We start from the raw sequence: 24,600 nt of genomic DNA, 5'->3' as shown, positions 1-24,600 counted from the left end.
GGGGGCTCGGACAGTAAAGAAATTCTTCCTTATGTCCAGCCTGAAATGGTCTTGTAGTAGTTTATGACCATTCGACCTAGTCGTCATCCCTTGGGGTGCTCTGGTGAACAAACGTTCCCCCAGATACTGGTGGTCACCCCTGATAAACTTATAGGTGGCCATCAGATCACCCCTGAGCCTGCACTTTTCCAGGCTAAAGAGCCCCAGGGCTCTCAGCCTGTCATCGTAGGGTCTGCTTCCCTGACCTCTGATCATGCGCATGGCTCTTCTCTGGACTCTCTCAAGCTTCTCCACATCCTTTTTGAATTGTGGAGCCCAAAACTGGATGCAGTACTCCAGCTGCGGCCTCACCAAGGCCGAGTACAAGGGGAGAATGACGTCCCGGGATTTGCTTGAGAAGCATCTATGGATGCAAGCCAGCGTTTTGGTCACTTTACTAGCCGCAGCATCGCACTGCAGGCTCATGTTCATCTTGTGGTCAATGATGACCCCCAAGTCTTTTTCTTGCATAGTGTTGGCCAACATAGGACTGCTGAGCCATCTTGTCTCAGTGTCTACATGTGAGGCCTTATTAGGCTGTAGGAAACTAATACATTCTGTAGAAGGTTAGTACTTGTAAGTACAAATACTATCCTGCTGCAGAGTTTTTTCACATATAGCAATGCACGTGTAGATGCTGACAGGGCTGGCTGGGGCATGAGGGTGCTTCAATGCAGGGGCTGCCTGCCATCTAGCTCTGCACTGGAGCACTGTTGTGCACCAGCCAGGCCCTCTGCAGCATGTTGAGCTGGGTCAGAGCAGCTCTATGCTTGCAGGCTAACCCCTGGATCCACTCCCAGCCGGGGCTGCTCTGACCCAGTTCAACATGCTGTGGTCCCAGGTGCACATTCAAACTGTGTGCCTGGGAGCAATAAACTCCAGTGTGATATGTGTCAGAGTTTATTGCTGTGAATTAACTGAATATGTAGATGCACCCCTACAAAGCCAAAGATAGCAGATAAGTTTATGTCCCTCTTAAGAGTAGGAAACGATACTTGACTATCATTGCCCTTTTCTAGCAGAGAGAGAATAAACTATGATGATAACAATGAGGTTCTGCCAATGTATGATGTATATTTTACTTTGGAACAATGTTGGAGAGCATGTCTCTATCTGCATTGCCTAAATGAACTGGAAACATTTTAAATCTTTGCTACAGACATTTAGAAACTAACTGAATATTGCAAGTCTGGGGAGAAGAAAACAATAACACATCAGAGACAAATTATGATCAAGTTAAAAAAAAGGAATAAGGCTCTACATAAGAAATGACAGAATTTAAAAAAATGTTTCAGAGATGCCTCCCCATCAGACATTGGCAAAATCTGAAAAAACAGAAGGTGATAAAAGTGCAAAAGTCTTAACATGAGATTGATACATCCCCTAAACACAGGAGCAAGGACTAAGTTGAATTCCCAATGAGCACCTGGGCTGACTAATAGTGAAGAGCAATCCAGGTACTGAAACAGGTGGCTGCCAATTGGTGGAGCTGTTAAATGTCAAGCATTTGTGATCATTATTAGGCTTTAGAACAGGAGTGAGCAAAATATGGCCTGTGGGCTGGATCCAGGCTGCCAGGCCATTCTATCCAGCCTGTGGAACCCCTAAAAAATTTAGAAAAAATATATTTCTCTGCTCCTGGCTGCCTGTCAAAGATAACAGAAGCCAGAGGCAGTAGGACTCAAGGGAAGCAGGCAGGACACACCAACAAGGCCAGCCTGGCCCCATCCCACCTCACCCCTGCCCGTCACAACCAGAAGTCTCTGCCTGCCACAGCTGTGTGTGTGTGTGTGTGTGTGTGTGTGTGCATGTCCCTACAATGAGGGAGGGGGAGAGAGAGAGAGAGCAATGAGGGGAGAGAGAGAGATCATAGAGTGAGTCCCACATGCACACCCCACCATACACATGCACCCACACCCCCCTTTGCACTGCTATACACACAGACCCCCACACCCACACCCTGTCACACACTCCAGCCACCCTCCCCCCATACAGCCCCCAACAAAACTCATACCCACCCACACCCCACATATCCATGCATGCACCCAGGTGCTCCCTTACCTCACTCACACCCCCACACCCTCCCCCACATCCTACATACCCACGCAGTAACAGTCTCCCACAAACCTATACCCGTGACCTCCACCCCGCCACAATATACAAGAGTAAGACTTCATTTTAAGCTATCATACTATCATCTCTATGTACACTACACAAACACATTGTAAATCAGGACAAAAATGTTTTTTGAAATCAAATTAATGAATGTTGTAGATGTTTGATTTTTAGAATATAATTTGGTATTTTTCTGGTTCTGAGATGGCAAAAATCCTTGCTGAAAGGAGTATTTCCGGGGAAAGGGGAGGGACTTCTGGTCACAAGGTAGTGACCAGGGAGCAGGGCACCTGTCAAGGGGTGGGGCTACCACTGCAGCCCTCAACTGGTTGCCAAAACTCAGTAAGTGGTCCTGTGCCCAAAATAATTGCCCACCCCTGCTTTAGAAGCAGCTTTGCACAAAAAGCCTACACTCATGAAATACCATGGATAGAGGTATTTAGTACTGGTAGATGAGTTTTTCCCTCCACAAATCTTTCATCTTCATTCTGCAAATTAGCATTTTTTCCCATTATGGAATTCCCTCCTAGATAATTTTTTGACAACTGATCTCACTTTACCTCTACAAGGTTCAGGTTATTAATGACCACTATTTCATGACCTAACATCTACATTATCTCTAGACAAAGGAAGCATAGCATAGAGAGTATTCCAGACTGTTAATGACTCCTGGAGCAAACTGATCTATTTTTAGCTCAGCTGACCAGGACCAAAACAGCTCATCAAGAGATGCTCAGGGATTTGTAAAGTGCTGTTATAAGAAACAGAAATGGTGAAAAAATGTAAGGATGGAAAGGGGTGAATCTTATGAAACTTTATGTACCTAAATGGCATGGTCAGTGGGGCTGTACTTTGGATGGAGAGCTGCTCAGCAAAATATTGTTAGAATTGCCCAGGTACACATGAAAGGCTGGTTAAGTGCAGATATTTTAGTCACAAAAACACCCAACCAAAAAAAACCCAGCCACTTTTCAGAACAGTGCTGCTACTACCAGGCTATTGGCTTTGAACTGCCAACCTTCCTTTTTAAGCTGGGCCACTGCACTTTGCATTTAATATTAATTTGATAAAACAGCTCAAAAGAGAAAGTTTCTGCCTTTCAAGGAGCAGGGAACCAGTCTAGAATCCAGGTCCAGCCCCAGTCTAGGGCTGCAGCTATTTTACTGAACCACACACCATTTGGTTAGCTTGCTTCTTTTTGGTTTTTTATATCCCTCTCTTGGTGGGTCAGCTTCAAGAGGAGGGCTGGAGAAAGCAGTGTACAATGCCTAGCCTGCAGTCTGGTAATTACAGCATTATGTTGGAAAATAGATGTTACAAATTTAAACTTCCTTGGGAAGGGGAGATGCTCCTCCTCCTTGGCAAGTGCCCTAATCACTTGGCCAGTGATTCTTAACTTGAGAACTGTGACACCCTGGGGAGCCTTGCGATCTTTTCAAGGGTGCTGCAGGTTGCTATGCAATGTTAGCACTGTCAGGTGTGCAAGCATGATTCACAAGACAAACCTAGATAGTTCAAATAGGAGTCCATAGTGTCAAAAACATTCAGCTGTGGAAATGCACCTGGAAGATTCTTAAGGAAATGAAATTGGTCAAGCAAGACCTACCCACAACAAACCCATGCTGGCTATCCCTCAGGACATTGGCATCTGCCAGTCCATTAAGGATGGCCTCTTTAATAAACTTTTCTAAGATCTTCTCCGGGATAGAAGTCAGGCTGATGGGCCTGTAGTTTGCCGGACCCACTTTCCTCCCTTTCTTGAAGATAGACACCACATTGGCCTTCTTCCAGTCTTCGGGCACTACACCAGAGCATCAGGAGTTTTCAAAGATCCGTGCCAGAGGATGGGCTCTGATGCTCACCAGCTCCTTGAGTACCCTGGGGTGTAGATTGTCAGTGCCGGCTGACTTGAAGGTATCCAGCCTCTCAAGGTGTTCCTTCACGAGGTCAGCATTGATGGAGGGCAGGGGATCTCCCTCACCCAGACCTCCCTGTCCCGTAATGGGTATGGGTGTCCCATGGGACTGATGAAAGACCGACACAAAGTACCCATTTAATAGATTGGCTTTTTCTTGGGCTTCAGTTGTCAGTTGTCCCATCTGGTTCAGCAGGGGTCCAATGTTGCCCTTGCTTTTCCTCCAGCTCCCCACATACCTGAAAAAGGACTTTTTATTGTCCTTGATGCTTGAAGCAAGTTGGAGATGTACTTAACCCCACGATTGTGCTTGGAAAACTGCTGCATATCCACCAAATCTGCCTGCCATTGGGTATCAATATCTGAAACAACAGTCTTGTTTCTTTTAAAATGTCTTCTTGCCAATTTTTGTAGGGTGTAAGCATTCTGATCTGAAAGCCAGGCAGCCACCACGCTTCTGTTCTGCCTTTTGGCTGCTTCAAAAAGTGTGTTCACCCCATCAAAACTTCCAGCTTCACCAGGAGAGTAATAAACTTCCTTTAACAAAACCTCCTGTGTAGACATGTCTGGTAACCACTGTGCCCCCCACCCCATGCTAACACCTGTGTGGTGCATTCAAATGCTTGAAAGCAAATTTAAACCATGGTAAAACAAGCTTTATTAAGCAGGTATACAGCATTAACAGAGGTCTTCAGCCTTGACTTGAACAGTTGTTCAAAACCAGGTCACATAAGAAACCTTCTGAACAGAGTTGGGCTACTTTTTTTATTTGAAAATAGTCCCCTGTACACCCCTGCTCAGTGACCTCCATGGGTTTGCACCCCTACTCAGTGGCCTCCACAGCCTTGTAGCCCTGCTCAGTGACCTCCACAGACTCAAAGCCTGGCTTGGCAGACACAAACAAAAACAGTTTATGCAAAAGACCTTTACTTTCGGCAGGGTGCCAATGTGCAGGTTTTGAAAGCTCTCTATGAAGGCACTGTCTACCTGCAAAAAGACTGTACATAACACAGGCCCAGACAGCTACAAGAAAAGCACCCCACAAAAATAATTTACATTAGTTACCTCAGCAGAGCTGCTTGAGACAGAGTTGTCCGCACTCTCCATAGGTAGGTCTGATACGGACTGCTCGAGTTCTGTCACAGTCCCTGGTCTTGTTTGGGTAGACTTGGAATCCATCTCATACTCCTGAAACTCATTCTTATCTGCCCTGCTTGCCTTAGCATGGTTTCAGACAAACAGAGGGCTCACTTGGGAAAGTGGATAGACCTGGTGGGCTTGCAGCCTAAGCCCCACCTCTCTACTCACTCTGGTTGATTTTGTGACATTCTTGGGGAGGTCTGAGGCCTCTGAAACCCCTGCTAATTGATCAGGGTAGTGGGGCAGGTTATTAGAGGGGTCACCCCCACCACTGCTATGCCATAGGCCATGCCTGTGCCTGGGGGGCTAGAGCAGTCTGGGGACTGATAGGTCATAACTGTACCACGTGGTCTAGGGCAGGTCTTGCAGCATGAGGGGTGGGCTCTGGGGGGCTGAATGGGCTGTCCTTCTGATGTCATGGACTATGTGGTGGTGCTGTCACACACCATGTGACTGGGGTGGGGGTGGAGTTGCTGATGCCACACCATGTGACTGGGGGTAGGGGCAAGGTTTGTGATGTCATACACTATGTGACTGGGGCAAGCTTTGTGTTGTCACACACCATGTGACTGGGGTGGGGATGTGGTTTGTGATGCCACATATCATATAAGGGGAAAAGGGGGTGGAGTGATGGGGATGGGACTTCCAGTCCCACCCACTTATCACATTTGCATTGGTGGGCAGTGTTCCTATACACTACTAGTGGTCTCCAAACGTTTTATAGTGAAGATCACTTTTTGAAAGTAAAGGTAAAGGGCATCCCAGGATCTACTAACCCCCCAACATGTCTCCCACACCCCCTGCCCTGCCCTCACCTCCTGCTCCACCCCCAGGGCAAGGGCACAGCAATAAAGATATTGCCAAGGGCACAGCAATAGAGGACTTTTTAAAGGTAAACATTTCCCTCCCTTCCCCTCTCTGCTCAGGGGCACGACACTTCCCCACCTACCACTGCCTCTACTATTCCAGCAAGAGGAGCTCCACAGCTGCTCCAAGCAGGCTCAACTAGGACAGCAGCAGCAGGTAGGCAGGATCCCAAACCCTGCATCTGATCCCAGAATCTGCTCCCTGCCCTCTGCTCTCCCCCTACCCTGCATACCATGACAAGCTGCCCAGGCTCTGACCCCACTCACCCAGTGGCAGGGGGCATGGCAGGACACAGAGGGGGATCATCCCACTCAATCAGCCCAGCCTGGGCACCAGGGGGCATGGCTCAGCCCAGCCATGTGCATCCTGCCACCATCCAGCTGTTCATACGTCCCCTCCGCTCTCAATCATGGAGCCTCTGATAATTGATCTCAGTCTGGGGGGGGGCTGAGCAGATATGCGCTCAGCCCCCTCAGACTGAGATTGACTGTCAGAGGCTCCATGATCAACTAGTCAATTGAGATCGACCTGTTGGTGACTACCGATTTAGAGATAGTCTTTGTGTAGATTAACTCTGTGTTGGCAGAGTTCTGACAACCACCAACAACAGCTAGTCATGTAGCAATGAAAGTTGAAACAACTGAAGAGTGGATGTATGTGTTGCCAGGTGCTGCAGACATTCACTGACCAGTTACAGACTGATATGGCATTTTTGGGCCTGTGAAATGAAACCTAAATTGTCACCATCCATTTCTCTGTAGCCAAAGTAGTTGTCATTTTGGTGCATCTTTGCTGGAGGGTGCTAAGTAGGGCTGTGCAAAACTTGGGATCACGATTCGGATTCGGAGATGATTGGGATGATTCAGAGGCCGAATCTATGAATCAATATTGAATCGCTATAAGATTTAGGTGTTCTGAATTGATTCAGAGCTTCTGAATATATTTTGGAAAAGATTTGGAAAAGATTCGGTGATTCAGAGATTCGGCCATAGGGTATAATGGGGAATCAATGAAATACCTATTACTTTTTGTTTTTTGGCTGATTCAGATTAAACTTGCAGGGGTGCTAGCCCCTACTTGGTGCATAAAGTCTCAAGGACAAGGTTTCAAGGACATAGGTTTAGGGGTTTCTGGGAAACTGCACCTCAAAGTCCTGAAAAGCAAAACTCAAGTCATGTGTGTGCGTTAAACCATGGTGGGGTGAAAACTGCAGGAATGGTAGCTCTTGATGAGGCCACAAAGCCTGACAAGTTTCAAGGAGATGGGTGCAGGGGTTTCTGGGAAACTACACCTCAAACTGCTGAAAAGCAAAACTTATGACATAGGTGACACTGTGTGTGTTAAGGCACAGTGGGGTGAAAACTGCAGGCCTACTAGGACCAGTTGTGGTCACAAAGCCTGCCAGCTGTCAAGGAGATAGGTTCAGGGGGAATCTGGATTCTGGGGCCCTGCACCTCTGGCTGCAGGCAGGCAAAACTCGTGACATGGGTGCTTGTGGGACTGTGTGTGTGTTCAGGTGCGCCCTTTCTCGTGCTGGGGCCTCTACAAAACAAGGCAGTGTGCCCCCATGAGGTCTCCTCCCCTACAGTGTTGGTCTGGTCCACCACTGTAAACGACGGCATGTCAAAATAACGTAGCTGGCTCAACACCAACAGCACCAGCAGCATCAAAGGTAGCCAGATGGAACTTCACAGAGCCTTTCTTTTTGTAAAGGAATTGACAGCAAGAAGTAAAGATGTTGTGTTGGATATATGTTACTCACGGTAGGTGATGGCTTATCTTGCATTTTTATGTGTATATGTTTATTGTGAAAAAAACCAAAAGAGTTAGAAAAATATATCTTAGGAAGCTTTCGTGTTGAAAAACACTTTGTCAGGCTGAGGAAGTACATGCAGTTCGTGTGTCTCCTGGTCCTGGATGGAAGGAATAGTAAAGCTGCCAGAGGCTGGCCTGGCATGCAATGCTGGCAAGAAAGCCAGTCATTGAAAATGAAAATGGAGGCATCGTGGGGTGAGAGAAAGGCTGGAGGGGGGGGGGTGAAGGGGGATGTAGCAGCGCAGGTAAAAGTCCAGAGGTGCAGTTCCCCAGAAACCCCTGCACCTCTCTCCTTGAAACTTGCAGGCTTCATGGCCTCAGCAAGGGCTACCATCCCTGCAGTTTTAACCCTACTGCACCTTAACACATACACAGTGTCACCTATGTCATGAATTTTGCTTGTCAGCAGTTTGAGGTGCAGTTTTCCAGAAACCCCTGCACCTATCCCCTTGAAACTTGTCAGGCTTTGTGGCCTCATCAGGAGCTACCACCCCTGCAGTTTCACCCCACTGTGGGTTAATACACACATGACACGAGTTTTGCTTCTCAGCAGCTTGAGGTACAGTTTCCCAGAAATCCCTGCACCTACCTCATTGAAACTTGGCAGATTTCATGCTCTCAGCATAAACTAGAATCTATGCAAGTTTCATCTGAGTCAGCCAAAAGATAACAAAGTAATAGACATTTCATTGATTCCCCATTACACTCTATGGTCGAATCTCTGAATCGGCTCCGAATCTTCCAAAGCGATTCAGCCGAATCAAATTGGAAAAACAATTCAGATTTCTGAATTGAATCTCTGGCATCCAAATCAGTCAAATCTGAATCCAAATCTAATAGTTCCCTATTTGCACAGGCCTAGTGCTAAGTTCAGCATGCAGCAATAAGAGCGTAGCCTACAGCCTCACCACCACCTCTGTGAATGACAGTGGCCATGGGCAAGTTTAGCAGTATGTTGCAGGGCCCAACAATAAGCTTGTTGATGAGTGAAGTGTACACACTAGAGAGAGCAGAACTCTTCAAAACTGCAGGCACCAGACAAGTTTAGAGGAGGAATCGAGTAAGAAAGGGAGCTTAGATATGTTAATGCAAGATCCTTTAATTTTAATTTTTGTAGGGCTTGAATCTCCTTCCTTTCCTCTTCCTGCTCTTCTGTCTCCAACTGATGGCCACGTGGAGCTGGTCAGAGTGCTGGCTACAAAGGACCAACTCACAGGACCATCATAAAATTCTAGTTTATTAGACGGATGCAAAAGTCAGACAATAAATCTTGGTGCTGATCTCCTTAAACACATACACATTCATGCACACACACACACACACAGTAGCTAGCTCTGAACACTAAGCACTGGTGTCAAGATATACCTATCCACAAGTGCTGGAGTCCACCGTCGATGGCCAGTCGAGGCTTCTTTCAGTGCGAAGTTGCTGCAGAAGGGTCTTCTGACGCCGGCTGGTCCTTCTGGCTGGACAGGCAGGGTGCTGGTCAGGTCAAAGAGGGTGCCATAGGGGGTCATTCTTCGTTGCCTTTTATCCCTCTCTGGCAGACTTTGGTGACCCCCAGTTCTCGGGCTTACCCAATCCAGGGGTCATTGACCTCGAGGGACGTCCCTCTTGGTAACTGCTGGATGGCAGCTGTCAGCCCCAGGGGTCACATCCGCAGGTACGTGCAGTCTCTGGAGTCCATTGATGAATTTTGATTGATTCACTGCCGTGATGAATAGAGCTCTGGCAGTGGTTGATCAGGGAGTATTTCAGCTCCAAGGGTCTGTTTCCAGCATTGTTTCGTTCAAACCGGGGCTTCCCTACCTTTAACAGTGAAGTTTCAGGGAGTTCCTGGCTCTTTATTGATTCTTTCCTCTTCTTAGTCTGTAGGTGTTAATTGCCACTTGTTGTTTATTGCCACTTGTTAACTTGCTTACCCAGACTAGCTACTGTGTTACACAATCAACCACGATTCATTCAGGGACCCGCTCCATATAGAGTTTCCTGCCCTTGCTAATATTGTCACGTTACAACTTACTTTTAAACTTAAAGTACATTTGTAAAAGCTTCTACAAGCTCTATTTTCACTACAAGTACACCTTATGTAAAAATAATAATGATATGATAAAAGAAAAAGAGAGAGGAAGGAAGAAAAGGTAGAAAAGAGAAAGCATCCCCAAAAGGGGGCAACTACTGCAAAAGGGGCTTTTGCCATATGGAGGAGCTTCACATGGGCGGGGGGGAGGGGGCAGGCAAAAAGGTTTCTTGCTATATTATTCCCCCCTTGACATCAGCCATCAGGGTGATGTCACTATAATATTCAGCCTAATGCTTTAGCCTCATCTATTTTGGTATGTAGGGAGGCAATGAGTTTACGATACAGGAATATAGTTAGGAATGTTAAAATTATCATTAGGGTGAAGAGTATTACAATGGGGTGCATCATGAGGTTCAGGATACCGGTGGCAGTTGGGGACCAGCCCAGGAGGGTTTCCCAGGGGCTGAACTGGTTGACTACTTTGATTTTGGTGAGTACCTGGGTGACTTGGTGGTTATTAGTTTGGACGATAGTATAGGTTTTGTTGGCTTGGGACTCTAATGCTTGCAGGGCTTGTTGGAGTTCTGGGTGTGTGGTATCATGTCTGAGGGCTTGGAAGGATATAACTAGGTGGACTGAGGTAAGTTTATATTTCAAAAGGCTGTACTGTAGGGTGATTGACTGATGCATCATGGTCCTTTTTCTGTACTAAATGTCACACCCAGTGATGGATCTGACATTACATAGACAGATGTGTTGCAGGCCAGTAATATTATAAAAAATGCATCCAAAACCAATGCTGACAAGTAGGGATTGAGCACTGGGGTCTTTGAACATTACATAGGGAGAAATTGAAAAATCAGGGTCAAAACAAAAGGGTTTGAGACTGTAACATAAGTTCTTCACAAAGGAAGCAGGAGCCAACATCCTCACAGTTATTGACTACGATGGCTTTAAATTGGCCATTAGGTTATTGTAGAGCCCAATGTTTGCCTGTTTGTGTGATCATGAAAGTATCATTGATCTGGCTCCCCAGTGTTATTATTGGGAATACTTGATTTATTTTACCACCAACTGGCCCCATGATGATAAGATTGGTGGACCACAAATTTGGATCAAACCTGAATTCTATTAGCCAGTTATAAGGGGTTAAATTGGAAGACTGCCTGGTTTCCTTTCTTAACAGATTTTGTACTTCTAGGGGGATGTGTCTTTTCAGGCCTTGAAGTATGATACCCTTAATTACATCTAGGTACCATACCTGGGCCTGGGTACACATGAGGGCAAGAGATGTGTTTTGCCCTAGGGTTATGTTTGCTTCAGTTAGGGTGCGGGAATCCTGGGAAGCTACTTGAGTCAACCACTGCAAAAGGGAGGCAATAGAGACATTTAACTGAATAGAGGTTTCAAAATTGTCCCCTGTAGGTCTGTCCAAGTGGTGAAGCAGTTTTCCCACAGTTCCAGTCTGTTCCAGAGCACCTCTGTGTTCATGGTATTAAGGACACCAGTGCCAGTCCCAATTGCTCCCAGCACTGTGTCTAGTGATCATTGGTGTCGTGGGCCACTGGATCCAGAGCTGTTGGAGGGCTCATACGTGACCTGCTGAGTCCATGCCTGCCATCCAGCACTTAGCGGGATGACATAATTGGCACACTGTGGATATGACTGGGTGATGCTGTGGGATTGCAGATTGATAGTGACATTCCATAGGGATTGTGTCATATTAGTCAACAAAGGTTTATTGATATCTTGCCTTACTATGAAAGGTCTGAGCTAATGTCTTTGTGCTTTGTCATGGATTATGATATCTGTAGGTAGGGTTGGGGAGCCCTTGGAAGTAGAAACTTCCCACAATCCAGAGCTGGATAATGAGAAGTCATACACTAGAGTGCCACAGCTGGATAGGGGACATTCCTCAGGGCAGCTGGTGGCATTGAGGATAAATCCTGTGGGCTCAGATTTTGGATGTGTGAAGTTGACAGCCAACTGTCCTTGTGGAGAGCTGATGGTCATTCATGCTGGGATGTCTGGACTAGTACTCTTGCTGCCCCAGCACACCTGGATGGTGTGTTCCCCAGCAGGCAGGGGACTGGAAAGGTTCCCTGCTATACAGGAACAGGGGGGAGGTGGTGGTGGAGAGGGTATGGTTGTGAACATCATGGGGGCAGGTGTGGGTCTAGGTGAATGGATCTGTCTAAAAGCATGGGAGTGCCCATACACCCAGTCAGTCCATCCTGCATCCACCCTGGCATTACCCTTCCTTTTGCTGGAATGGGAATTCTGGCAGTTCTCCAGACCTTACCACCCTGGTAATCCTGGATTTCCGTACCAGGATTCAATCCTACATGACACACTCTGCATGAAGATCGCACCTAGTCTTGAGAAAAATGACAAGGTGGGAGGAATCATGCAAGTTAAATTCATTTATGCCATTCTGAATCCGCCAGGAGCGGGCTGCCTAAAGTTTGCAGCCTTTTTGCTGGGAGGTCAGCCCCTGTAGGTCCTGGATGCCTTCCAGGCTGGCATCACAGCTAGCCACCTCCAGACAGCATTTGACACCTTTGCTTTGTAATGTCAGTTCACTGTTTGAATCACAGTGAAGGCTGGCAGTAAGCGGAGGATCCACATGAAAGGATTCCCCACAGACAAAGGATCTCCATGTTGAAAGCTTTAGCATTAGAACAAAACAAAACAGAATTGGCTCCGGAGGGTAGGGGAAAGGGATCAGGTAAATTAGTCAGAGGTGTGTGCCTGCTTTAATGCAAGTCTTTGTAGACCAGTAGGGTGACTACCTATAAGAGGGTGGCTGTCACAAGTCAAGGAATTCTCTGGCCTTTCCCTGCCTCAACATCAGGGTGAGCACTGATCGGCTCGGCCAATGCGTATTTTCCATCGGCACAGAGCCATTCCTTCCTGCTAGCCAAGAAGGGTGGCCAGCAGGGTTAAGAGATTGTTTACCTGGTTCCTCAAATGTTAGGTGGTTTTACTCCTTCGCCTCTCGAACTGCTCTTCTCATGATGAAGGGAAGTATCCTATTAGGACAAGGCTAGGTTCAGGGTTAGGTTTATTCTGCCCCTTTGAAGAGTTTCAGTTGTGACACATGCACCCATTTCCCAGATTTTCCTTTGTCAATTTGGACCACAGTTGGGCTTAATCAATTAATGATAGTGAAGGGTCTGACCCACTTGGACTCTAGGACATGTGCCTTTGGGGTGAGTCTAAGATACATGACCAACTGTCCAATTTCCCATAGCCTGGGAAGCTGTTGGAGCTACTTGTCCATCCACACCCAAGCTTGCTGAATAGCCTCATTAATCTGCATCTCTTGCTGCCTCAAACAATATGGAAGCTCTTTTACCCATTCAATAATTTCTGTGGGCTGTGGATTGTCCAGGCTGTCTGGGTACAGGATAAGCCAGGTAGGTATTAGAGCCATCCGTTTGCCAGATAGAATGTGGTAGGGCTGGAAGGTGATTCCCAAGCAGTTCCCGCTCCAGAGAGCAGCTAAGATTAAACAAAGTTTAAGATACCAATCTGTACCTGTTTGATTTCCCACTTTCCTTAATGACTTCTTAATTGTCCTATTCATCCACTCTACCTGCCTAGAGGCTTGAGGGTGGTGAGGAATGTGCCACTGCTGCCTGATGCCTAAGGCTTGCAGCAGCTGTTTGACAACAGCTCCAGTGAAATGGGGACCTCAGTCTGAGTCAATAATTTTAGAGGCCTCAAACCTGCATATTACTTTTGTCCACAGTTTTTTTTGCTGTGGCTTCAGCAATGTGGGTGCACATGGGGAATGCCTTGACCCATCCACTGAAGGAATCTATGATCACCAACAGATACTGGTTTCACCTGGCTGTGCGGGGAAGCTTATCAACGTAATCCATTTGGATTCGTTGCCATGGGCCCACTATTTTCTGGTGGAGAAGTAGCCCCATGTCTTTTGGTTTTGTTCCCTCCCCTGCACAGTGTAAGCAGTTCTGCACCCACTCCTTGACATCTTTAGACATCCCTGGCCAGTAAACAATCTCCTTCACCCTGGCTATAGTGGCTTTGGGTGCTTCATGTCTGAGACTATGACAGGCACTAATAATTTACTCTCTGCAATCCGGGGGTGGTACCCATCTAACCTCCCCAGTTCCCTGATGAACAGCATACTCCTCCTGAATTTTCTAATTTTGGTGGCTTGAGGACCGAGTTTGTATTGCTGAGATATCCTCCCATGTCCCTTTCTTTGCTGCAGCATCTGCTAATTGGTTCATTTTAGCTTCTAAGATGTCAGCTTTTTGATGACCCTTAACATGTCGAATGCATAGTGAGGATGGATATCTTTGAATCCTTTCCCAAATTGCCTGCCAATCAGTTTTTTGAGCAATTTCCTTGCCATCAGCGGTATGCCAGTTAGCTTTGTTCCAACTGTATACCCAATGTAGCAGAGCATTAACACAGAAGTTTGAATCAGTGTAGATCCATAGTTTCCCTTCAGGTGGGTTATGCTGTGCAACGAGTTCCCTTATGGCTCTCACTTCAGCAGCTTGTGCTGAATACCCCAGTGGCAAGGACCCCCCTATCTGCCACACAACCCCATTGGCCAGATCCAGGATCCAGCCTTCCCGGTTGAACAAGAGGGCTCCCAGAATCAACTGTTCAGTGGAGCCCTCTTGTTGAATTCCATCTATTGATTGAATTGGGGTCCCTTTGGGAACTACATGCAATTACCCCCTTACATACAACCCCAGCTGTTTCCTGCCCCATGAAGGACTAGAGTATGATTCGATTGGTTTCAAACTGCTTCAGGTCCCATTTTCTTCCAAATACATTTAGTGCAGCTCCGGTATCCAGGAGTGCACTGGTATGCTCTTGGGTTCTCACTGTAACAGGTACTCTGGGTCTCCCTCCTGGATCCCAATTGAGGGTCCCCAACTTTTGCCATGAGCCTGGGCTTTGCTCATGGGTCCCGCCATGGGGCCCCTGTCAGTGCTCTTTAGGGACCGGTGCTGAGGCTGCAATTCTATAGGGCTGGGAAAGTGCTGCTCCTGCTGCACCCAGCTCTGCCGTCTTGATAAGCAGCTCTGCCAGAGGCTTCCCATTCCACTTTTCTCTGGGTTCCCCATGCTGCATTAAACATTTCCATACTGCTGCTCGAATCCCACTGTCCCCCTCTTTCCTTTGTTACTCTTGAGTTAACCCAGTGCAGGCTGGGGCATTGATTTGGACCCCCCCCCCACCCCCCCTTCTGTCAGATTGGGGTATGCAATCTCATTGGAGTAAGTAACCACATAACTCAGTGTGTCATTGGGCTTTTCTTTGAACTGGGTGGCTGCAATCACCCCCCACTTGTCGTCCAACTAATCGCTCTGCATCCTGACCCTGGGCTAGGACTTCCCCCAGAACATAATTCCGGGCTTCTTGGAGTGGAGCCATTAGCCCAATTATAGACTGGTGCATGCCTTCCTGCACCTCCTTCCAAAACCCCGGGGGGTAAGCTATATCTCATATCATGTGTCTGGTTGCCTGCCCTGTTGAGGGGCAACACCGACCCTGATAGCAGCCACAACATGAGACACCGGATTACATAGTCCCTCACAAGCTCCCCAGGGGTCTGGTGACTTGCCCCAAATTGTCCCTTAAATATTTTCCTCCCTAGATTAATTCCCAAATCCATTACACCATGGGGAATGGTGTCTACTCCAAAGCCACTCTCAGGGCTCATTGCTGCCTGGACCTCTGGGGTGGCACAAGCCCTTAATAGGTGGTGCCATTCAGGGGTACTCAGGGTTTCACACTCCACTATATTGAGGGATTTCTGCAACCACTGTCCCAAATTCTTAATGTTAGCAGGGCCCAGGGTCTTACCCAGGGCAGCTAGATCAGCTCCACTAAGGGGAACCATCACTTTTGTGGTCTCCCTAGAGTTGCCCTGTGCATCCCCAGTAACTGAGGTCTGCATGATTGTGGTCACCTCAGGTACCAGAGTGCTCTCCTTTTCAGACTTAGGGTCTTTAGAGGAGAGATTCCCTGTGTCCCTTGGGTCTTCCTACATCTCCCCACCCCAAATCTCTCCTGGATTGAAGGGGGTGTCTGGATCCCAGGCTTGGTCTCCCCAGATGACAGCTGCTACTTGCAGGCTGCGCTCCTGAAGCTCCTTTTTCAAGTACCTAATTGTATTTAGACAGGGGCCATGGTTTACTTTGTCTCCCTTCTCAGCTTCATCTTTAGCCATTGTCTTTACCAATTTTTGCAAGGCTTCTCAGCTAGCCTTTACTTGGTCCAATAATTCCAATTGTTGGGCATTGTCTTGATTTATCTTTCTCAATTGCTCATTCTCATTTTCCAAATTCTGGGACAGCTCCTTTAAAGTCTGATTACTGGATTCCAATAGGGCACACTTATCTTTTAGAATTTGGATTTGCTACTCCTTTTCCTCAATTTCAGAGGCTTGCTGAGCTTTTTCCTCAAACCGCTGTTTTTACAGCATGCCACAGTAGCCAGACCAAGGCACTGTGTTGCCTTGAGCCGAGGGTCTCTCACAAAGGCAGAAACTTTCAAATTGGTCCTCCATGTCCCCTATGGAAAAGCCTGGGATGCACACATCCTCCCTCCATGGGCTGGGTCCACCCTTCAGAATCTTCTTATGCAGGGGGGAAATTTCCTCCCCCCATACCCACCTAGCCTCTTGGTCTCCCACTTTAGGGGCCCTTTTCCTAAACAGGGACATTTTCCTCAACATACTTGAAGCCTTACCCCCAAACTACAAAACAAAACAAACAAACACTTCCGAGCCCTCCCGCTCCCCACGGACTATTTTCAAACAATGACAACGACACTGGTGACCACCAGTATCTGGGGGAATGTTTGTTCACCAGAGCACCCCAAGGGATGACGCGGTTGAACGGTTATAAACTACTGCAAGGCCGTTTCAGGCTGGACATAAGGAAGAATTTCTTTACTGTCTGAGCCCCCAAGGTCTGGAATAGCCTCCCATTGGAGGTGGTCCAAGCACCTACATTGAACACCTTCAAGAAAAAATTAGATGCTTATCTGGCTGGGATCCTATGACCCCAGCTGACTTTCTGCCATCAGGCAGGGGGCTGGACTTGATGATCTTCTGAGATCCCTTCCAGCCCTAATGTCTATGAAATCTATGAAAATCTGTGAAACAAAATTAAACAAAACAAATAATTCCTGAGAGTCAGTTTCCTTGAGCCTTCAGACTCCCAACTCTTCACAGGAATTCCCTCACCAATTCCCACTCCCTCCCCTGTCCTGCAGATCGGGTGTATAACCAAAGCCCCCTTGGGTGATTATAACCAAATGCCCACTCCTCTGCAGATGTCGGTTCTATTAGGAGACACTGTCTCCACAATTACCAATCACCACAATCCGTCAGTAATCTTAGAATTTTGGCTACGTTCTCCACCAGATAATGCTGGCTACAAAGGACCAACTCACAGGATCATCATAAAATTCTAGTTTATTGGACGGATGCAAAAGTCAGACGATAAACCTTGATGCTGATCTCCTTAAACACATACACATTCATGCACACACACACACACTCACAGTAGCAGCTCTGAACACTAAGCACTGGTGTCAAGATATACCTATCCACAAGTGCTGGAGTCCACCGTCGATGGCCAGTCGAGGCTTCTTTCAGTGCGAAGTTGCTGCAGAAGGGTCTTCTGATGCCAGCTGGTCCTTCTGGCTGGGCAGGCAGGGTGCTGGTCAGGTCAAAGAGGGCGCCATAGGGGGTCATTCTTCGTTGCCTTTTATCCCTCTCTGGCAGACTTTGGTGACTCCCCAGTTCTCGGGCTTACCCAATCCAGGGGTCATTGACCTCGAGGGACGTCCCTCTTGGTAACTGCTGGATGGCAGCTGTCAGCCCCAGGGGTCACGTCCACATGTACGTGCAGTCTCTGGAGTCCATTGATGAATTTTGATTGATTCACTGCCGTGATGAATAGAGCTCTGGCAGTGGTTGATCAGGGAGTATTTCAGCTCCAAGGGTCTGTTTCCAGCATTGTTTCGTTCAAACCGGGGCTTCCCTACCTTTAACAGTGAAGTTTCAGGGAGTTCCTGGCTCTTTATTGATTCTTTCCTCTTAGTCTGTAGGTGTTAATTGCCACTTGTTGTTTATTGCCACTTGTTAACTTGCTTACCCAGACTAGCTACTGTGTTACACAATCAACCATGATGCATTCAGGGACCTGCTTCATATAGAGATTCCTGCCCTTGCTAACGTTGTCACGTTACAATTTACTTTTAAACTTAAAGTACATTTGTAAAAGCATCTACAAGCTCTATTTTCACTACAAGTACACCTTATGTAAAAATAATAATTATATGATAAAAGAAAAAGAGAGGAAGGAAGAAAAGGTAGAAAAGAGAAAGCATCCCCAAAAGGGGGCAACTACTGCAAAAGGGGCTTTTGCCACATGGAGAGACTTCACACTGGGGCGGGGCAGGCAAAAAGGTTTCTTGCTACAAGAGAGCAAAAGAACTCATGTTTGCAGAGCCAGGCAGCAACATAAACTTCTCTCCTCCTGCAGAGATTGTTGTTGATCTAGGCATGAATTTCACTTTGGCCTCTACCACAATCCAGGAAAGGAACACTGTATCTTAATGAATAAATATTAAAAGTTTGCTGTCTGCATGCATCCATGTTCATTAAGATGTTCTGTTCCTTTCCTGGATGTTCCTGATGCTATAAGGAAAGGCAGGCTGCAGGAGAAACGAGATGCAGGTTTGGCAGAGGGCAATCAAGGAAACTGCATGACCCAAAAGAGGCTGGGCTTGCAGGATATAAGCCTAGGGCCTGAGCTGGGCAGGCAGTCTGACTTGGAAGCCATGGAGAGAAAGATTCCTGAGCAGACAGCAAGGCTCCTGACTAACACTTGAGTTGGGGTTGGCAACACTGGTGGTTAAAAAAAATGAGATTGTAGAAGCAGTGAAAATCTTAACTGGCCTGGGAGCAGGGCCTGGGCCTGGACCCAGGCTTAAGTGATAGGGTCTGAGGCTGAGTGTCACAGCTGACTAGGGTTAGAGGGCCTATAGCCCAGAAAGGGTGCATTAATGCCCATTAATGAGTGAGTAACCCCAACCTGTGGGGCTTAGGCATAGCTAAAAAGGGAGATGAGGCAGCCACATAACTAGCCCTTAAGACAATGAGCAGTGACACCTGTGTTCGTGAGTATGCGATCTCATTTGGGGAGCCTGGTAGGGCAGTCTCCATCCTTCCAAAAGCATAATCACATCAAGTTGTGACAGGAGAATGGAAGTGGAGATTGCCCACAGAAAGCAAAAACAATGAGGGCTGAGGGGGCTCCAGGGGCATTGTGGCCACCCTGGGGTGGATTTCTGTTACAATAACATTCATTTTGGCTTTACTATATTCAGTTAACAGAGACTCATATTATTTTTATTATTTCAATAGGAATCTAGCTGACTACATACAATTCCATTCTTATTCAAAGACCAAAACATTACCTTTAGCTGCTGTTAAGCATTTGCCCAAAAAGCAGTTATCTATTGGTCCTTGACCATGTCTACAGTCTACAGCTGAGTAGCAGTTAGCCTGCCCCTGGTGTAGCACAGACACAATAGAACTGGAGGTACAGAGCAGCATGTTTAAAGGTGCTGCTGTCAGGCATGGTAAGTTTGGATGTTGCGGCATTGTCTAAATAAAAGTTGGAGGGGTCACTGGCATGAATATTCTGGATCAGGAAAAGTATCTCTGCTTGCAGCTTTTCCAAAGCATCCTGTGGTCTGAAGGATGAAAGTACCAGCCCCTTCACCAGCCAGACATCACTGCTGATCTACTTTCAACTTTTATTTTTCATTATTCAGAGGCAACCAGAGAGGACAATGAGGATCATCTATTTCTTCCATCTATTACTACATTACCACACTTTTCCCAGAGCCACATTCCTGCAGAGCATGGTACACTCGATGTCCAGGCATACCTGGAGGGAAATTGCCTTTGTCACAGACTTTGTAGGTTGGCTTAGAAGTCTGGGGTTGCAACTGTCCATAGTATTGTCACCGTTGAGGCACCTAGCTCTGTAACAGCAGTATCAGACATGTGTGGGGGAGAAGCCTCATTATGGCAGGACTGCCACAGCTCCTTTACCTTCACATGGCTATTGGCCTCTCTTCAGACCCCACCTCTCATATCCTCCCTCTGCAACATTTATTTTTATATCTTTATGCTTGCTGGGATTCTGCACCGAGGTTTCCAAAGCTCCTTCTTTTAGTAAGCTGAGGATATAGAGGACTTCTTTCCTGAAGCAGACAGACACAGAAGTTTTAAATGGATATCTAGCTTGGTGCCAAAGCCCTATCAACATGTTTGCAATAGCGAGAAATTATGCTGGGGGTCTTAAGTGCAAGTAGGCTCCCCAATGCTCCAAATTGCTCTAGCACAGAAAATATTGCAGGTTCAGGGACATTGTGGAATGGTTGCTGGAGAACTGGTTATACTGGTACAAGTAATGCATTGTCCTCAAAAAACACTGTACTAGTGCAACAATACTGATAGGCAACTTAGATCTGACTTTACCAGCAGAGTTGTGTTAGATACAGCTCAAAGATGAACATGGATGTATGCAGACAGCAACTTCTACTAGCAAATTGTATAGCACAAGTAGGGACCTACCAGAAGAGCAATATTGCAGATTTCATGAAATCTAGCATTGCCCATGAAATCACAAGGAAAAGACAATTTACTAAAAAGAACATACTAGATCCCCAAAGGGAGCCAGTAGTCCTCAGGGAGCTGTGGCAGCCCGCTGTGGGGGGGCAGGAAATCTGCCCACCTGAAGGGCTGCAGGCAAGATAGTTATTACCCCCCAAGCCTCACCGCTGATTGGGTGTGAGGGTAGCCTGTCATGTGGTCCCACTCCTCTCCAATGTGGAGGGCCACCCTCACAGCCAATCAGGGCCCCTTGGCCAGAGGCATGGGGAACTATGCTCTGCCTGCAACATGGTTGTTGGGCCATTTTGACTACATAATTGGGGGGGGCAGCCACCCCACATTCAGTAGGTCCCTAAGCATAAGGCAGGCCCCCCTGCTCCTCTTTCCAAAATGGCCTACTCACTTTTGATGAATAGATGATGCACTCTGTGGTTTAAACCAGGGTGGGGAAGATGTCTTGTCTCTAATTTTATTAGAAGAATTGATTATACAGTCCTCCCTGGAGATATGTTGGACTACATTCACACTTAAAAATGCTTAAGAGAGCCTTAACTGGTAGTGTAATAAGCAGTGTGCAACCTAGACCAGCTCAAGCCTTCACTTACAGGGTACACAAACAACAGCTGCCAAGGCTACTGGCCCAGCTGGTGCAGCCACTCCAGTTCCTACTGCCACTGCAGGCACAGACCCTGTCTGTTACATCTGTCTGTCACTACTCCAACTATCGCGTTCCCACTGAAGTCAGCAGGAAGGCTCCAAGTGATCCTATTTGCATATATGATTGAAAAGTCCTTCCTTTACAGCAATGTTAATAACATTTTAAAAGTATGTCACGTTTGCCCAACATAATTTGTCATCATACAGAAACTTGATTGTTTTTCTTTAAAACAATTTAGCAAATTAGCAATTTTCTTCAATTTTTTTTTTTTATTCCCTCCTAGGTGATTTTGATAAACCTCAGGCCCAGCAACCTCAACTGGAGTTTTTCAGGTAAATCTTTACTAGGCTCAACATTTGGGTCTTGCTTCTACAAACATGCACCTTCATAAGTTTAGTCTGCATGGTCCCACAGGATGCAGACATCTAAAGATATGCACAAGCTCAGTTGATTGCAGGATCTCACCCTTTGCTTATACTGTAGGATAGATTGTTTTTCAGACAGATCCTACCAAGCAAATAGCTTGAGGCAATTTTTTCCCCATTAGGGTTTAAACCAAGGATGTACTATTGATCCTAATCTATTTTTTTAAGTTCTCCTTTGAAGTATTATGTCACTTGAAAGTTAGATCATCAGTTCCAGAAGTATTTATGCATTTGCAACTCATATTTATTCATTCTCTCTCAGTAGCATCTTCTTTCTTGAAGAAACAATTACACCTAAAATGTAAAGATTAGCTCTCCTTTAAGGAAAAATTATATTTACATAACATTTTTAAAAGTTACCTTTCATCTGGTTGAAATAATTTTGTAAAGTCTTGGCAATTTAAAATACAATTTTAGATGGAAAACGGGGCAAAGTTCTGAGCCAGTGTATAGTTCCCACAGTTTATATTAGGCATATTGGATTAACAGCCATATGTTGATTTTGAAGTATGCAGTAAAACTAAGCCACTAAACAAAATCAACTTAATTCTAACAAAATAGCACAGCCCATTACTTAGGTCCACAGTCCATTGTGGACAGATGAATCTGCTCCAGAGAAGTCATGGACCTCACACAGTATAAAACTATGCCTCTGGCACTGAAATCTACATGAATGGTAAATTAATAGTGCTATTTGCTTGATAGAAACAGCGATCTGCATTATCTGTTGGTGTTTTAAGTAGTAGGGACTGGGGGCTGTAGTGGGTGGGTAAGGGGTACAGTTGACAGCCCAGAAGTCACAAATTCAAGGCAGAAGTGCTTATGGTAAGACCTGTCCAATTCTAAAAAATGGAAAATTCTGCTAAATACCTTGCCACAAGGATACAGGAAAGGACAAACTGCATTAGAATACACTGAAAAATCTTTGACTAGACAAAAGACATTTAAGATCAAAAGCTGACCATGCCCATGCATTGGAATGTAATTTACAGAAACAGTGCAAATACTACAAAACTGGATAAGTGCATTTAAATGAGTCATAATTAATGTAATTCTCTTCTAACTTCTGTTACAACATTCCATTTTCTCCTTCTAGCATATATTCCACATGCTAGGATGTGCACACCCATTGTGCACTTTTTGGCAAGAAAAACCTTCAAAATACCTGTTAGGGTGATAATAATGTGGATTTTGGGGGAGCATTGGATCTGCAGCTGGAACAAGTCTTTTAATCTGTGTCTCAGCAAAGCTGCTGGTCACAAAGCAGAATGATATATTAACCTAACCTTGCAACTGCTTAGGCAAGTAGTTTCTTTAACAATGGAATAGTGTGCAGGATACATGATTCCTTGTGTAAGAACAAGATGCAGCCCATCAACTATCTTTGGGAGGTAAAAGCAGAAACAAGACCTTGGAGATGGTGCTGAAATCAGCAAAAGAACAAGAAAGAACCAGCAAGTGACCAAGAGTACTCAAGTTCATGGCCTTATGCTTGCACTCTTAGCAGAGAAGCATGTAAATGAATGAAATGCATAGGCAATTCCATGCTAATGAAGTAAACAGTAAACAGAGGAGGAGCTTCAGATGGGAAGAGAAATGGGTGGAACCCAAGGAGGGACATAGGTGGAGTTAATGATTAACGTGTCATGACCCAATGATTTTGTGTGTGCTTCGGCACTGCAGAATTATTTCCCGCCACATGGAGCTTTCTTTGCACAGTGCAATTCTCAGCTGCAGAGAGAAGACCCCAGTGCAAAGGAGTTCCCGCCGCTCGCATGCAAATTTGTACCCTATTATTGGCTGTTTCTAAATTATTCCTACGTGGCCGCTAGCAATTGGCTCGCTAGCCGTATAAGAGGCTTGAGCAGTTTCCGCCCAAGTTGGAGATCTCTGGGGAGGACCTCATTTAGGGGGACTCCACATCTATCTCATGGAGAACTCTGAGCCACGTGGTAGAGCCTAACAAACTCTGCGCGTCTCGGAGCCGACCGGTGGTTTGATCAGCCACCAAGACTCTCTCCCCATCGCCGCACGATCCCTCGACGTACCCTACCCTGCGCGCTCGTCGAGAGTCACCTTTCAGACTCTCATTTTGGTCGTTCTAGGGAGCCTAGCAAACTCCGTGAGTGTGTATCCAGAGCTCTGTTCGTGTTTGTTTTGTGGAGCCTAGCAAACTCCACGTGTGTCTTTTTGTAACTGCAACTCAAGAAAGTTTTTCCTGCCTGCACCGCGACCACCTACGGTGTAAGTAAAACAATCTTTAATCAACCTCTACGCGTCAGTGCCTAATTCTAGTTCGCTGTGCCAACCTTTTCCCCGGCCCACGTGCCCAGGCTGCTGGCCACAGCCCCTCAGCCCCAACAATATGTATGAACCAAGATATATAAAATGCAAAAAGAACTAATGTTCAGTGCAGGTCCCCAGTTTATTGTTTTCTGGGACCTTTGTCCAAAGCTGTCCCCATTCTGAATAAAGCTGTTGCGAGCAATGTGTGCTGGTGTTTGCTCTGACTAATGAGTAACAGGATCCATGAGCAATTGGATCATCGTCTCCCTAGTCGTTGGGCATCGCATAGGGACAGGGTCTAACAATACCTAATGAGAGAACTGGAAACATTGATATTAAGGAGTTAATTTGTGCAAGAGGCCAGTTCAAGCATTAAATATTTATTTAGGAATAAGGATAATGTTACAAGTCATCTTTAAACCATTCTAAAAGGCACTTAAAAATGGGAGGGTTAAGACATTATAGGGTGTTAAACTGTGCTACTGTGATTAGTACCCTCCAAAGTTGCCTCTACATATGCTTGGGGGGCACTTTAATTAGAGTGGTTCCCAGGCAGCTGCTTTAATTAAAACACCTCACTGTCATGTGTATTAAGCCTCAACACTTTACCTAAACCTCATTTGT

The 24,600-nt window shown here is 46.2% G+C and overlaps 1 long non-coding RNA gene across 2 annotated transcripts in view; it reads left to right on the top strand.

Moving 5' to 3' along the window:
• The window catches only part of LOC109284042 (uncharacterized), a 58,415-nt gene extending 34,457 nt beyond the window's left edge, over positions 1–23,958 (top strand). Inside the window, exons 3-4 of one of the 2 annotated variants that reach the window (XR_002091354.2) lie at positions 21,549–21,597; positions 22,787–23,958. This is a non-coding gene — a long non-coding RNA (uncharacterized LOC109284042). Of the gene's footprint in view, positions 1–21,548 lie in introns of both variants that reach the window. The other variant, XR_009460878.1, reaches the window with a different exon arrangement.
• The last annotated feature ends 642 nt before the right edge of the window (positions 23,959–24,600 follow it).

The sequence above is a fragment of the Alligator mississippiensis genome, chromosome 3 (genome assembly GCF_030867095.1).
Source record: "Alligator mississippiensis isolate rAllMis1 chromosome 3, rAllMis1, whole genome shotgun sequence".
NCBI classification, from domain to species: Eukaryota; Metazoa; Chordata; order Crocodylia; family Alligatoridae; genus Alligator; species Alligator mississippiensis.
The sequence above is the reverse complement of the archived record's forward strand: the minus strand, read 5'-3'. Positions and strand labels throughout refer to the sequence as shown.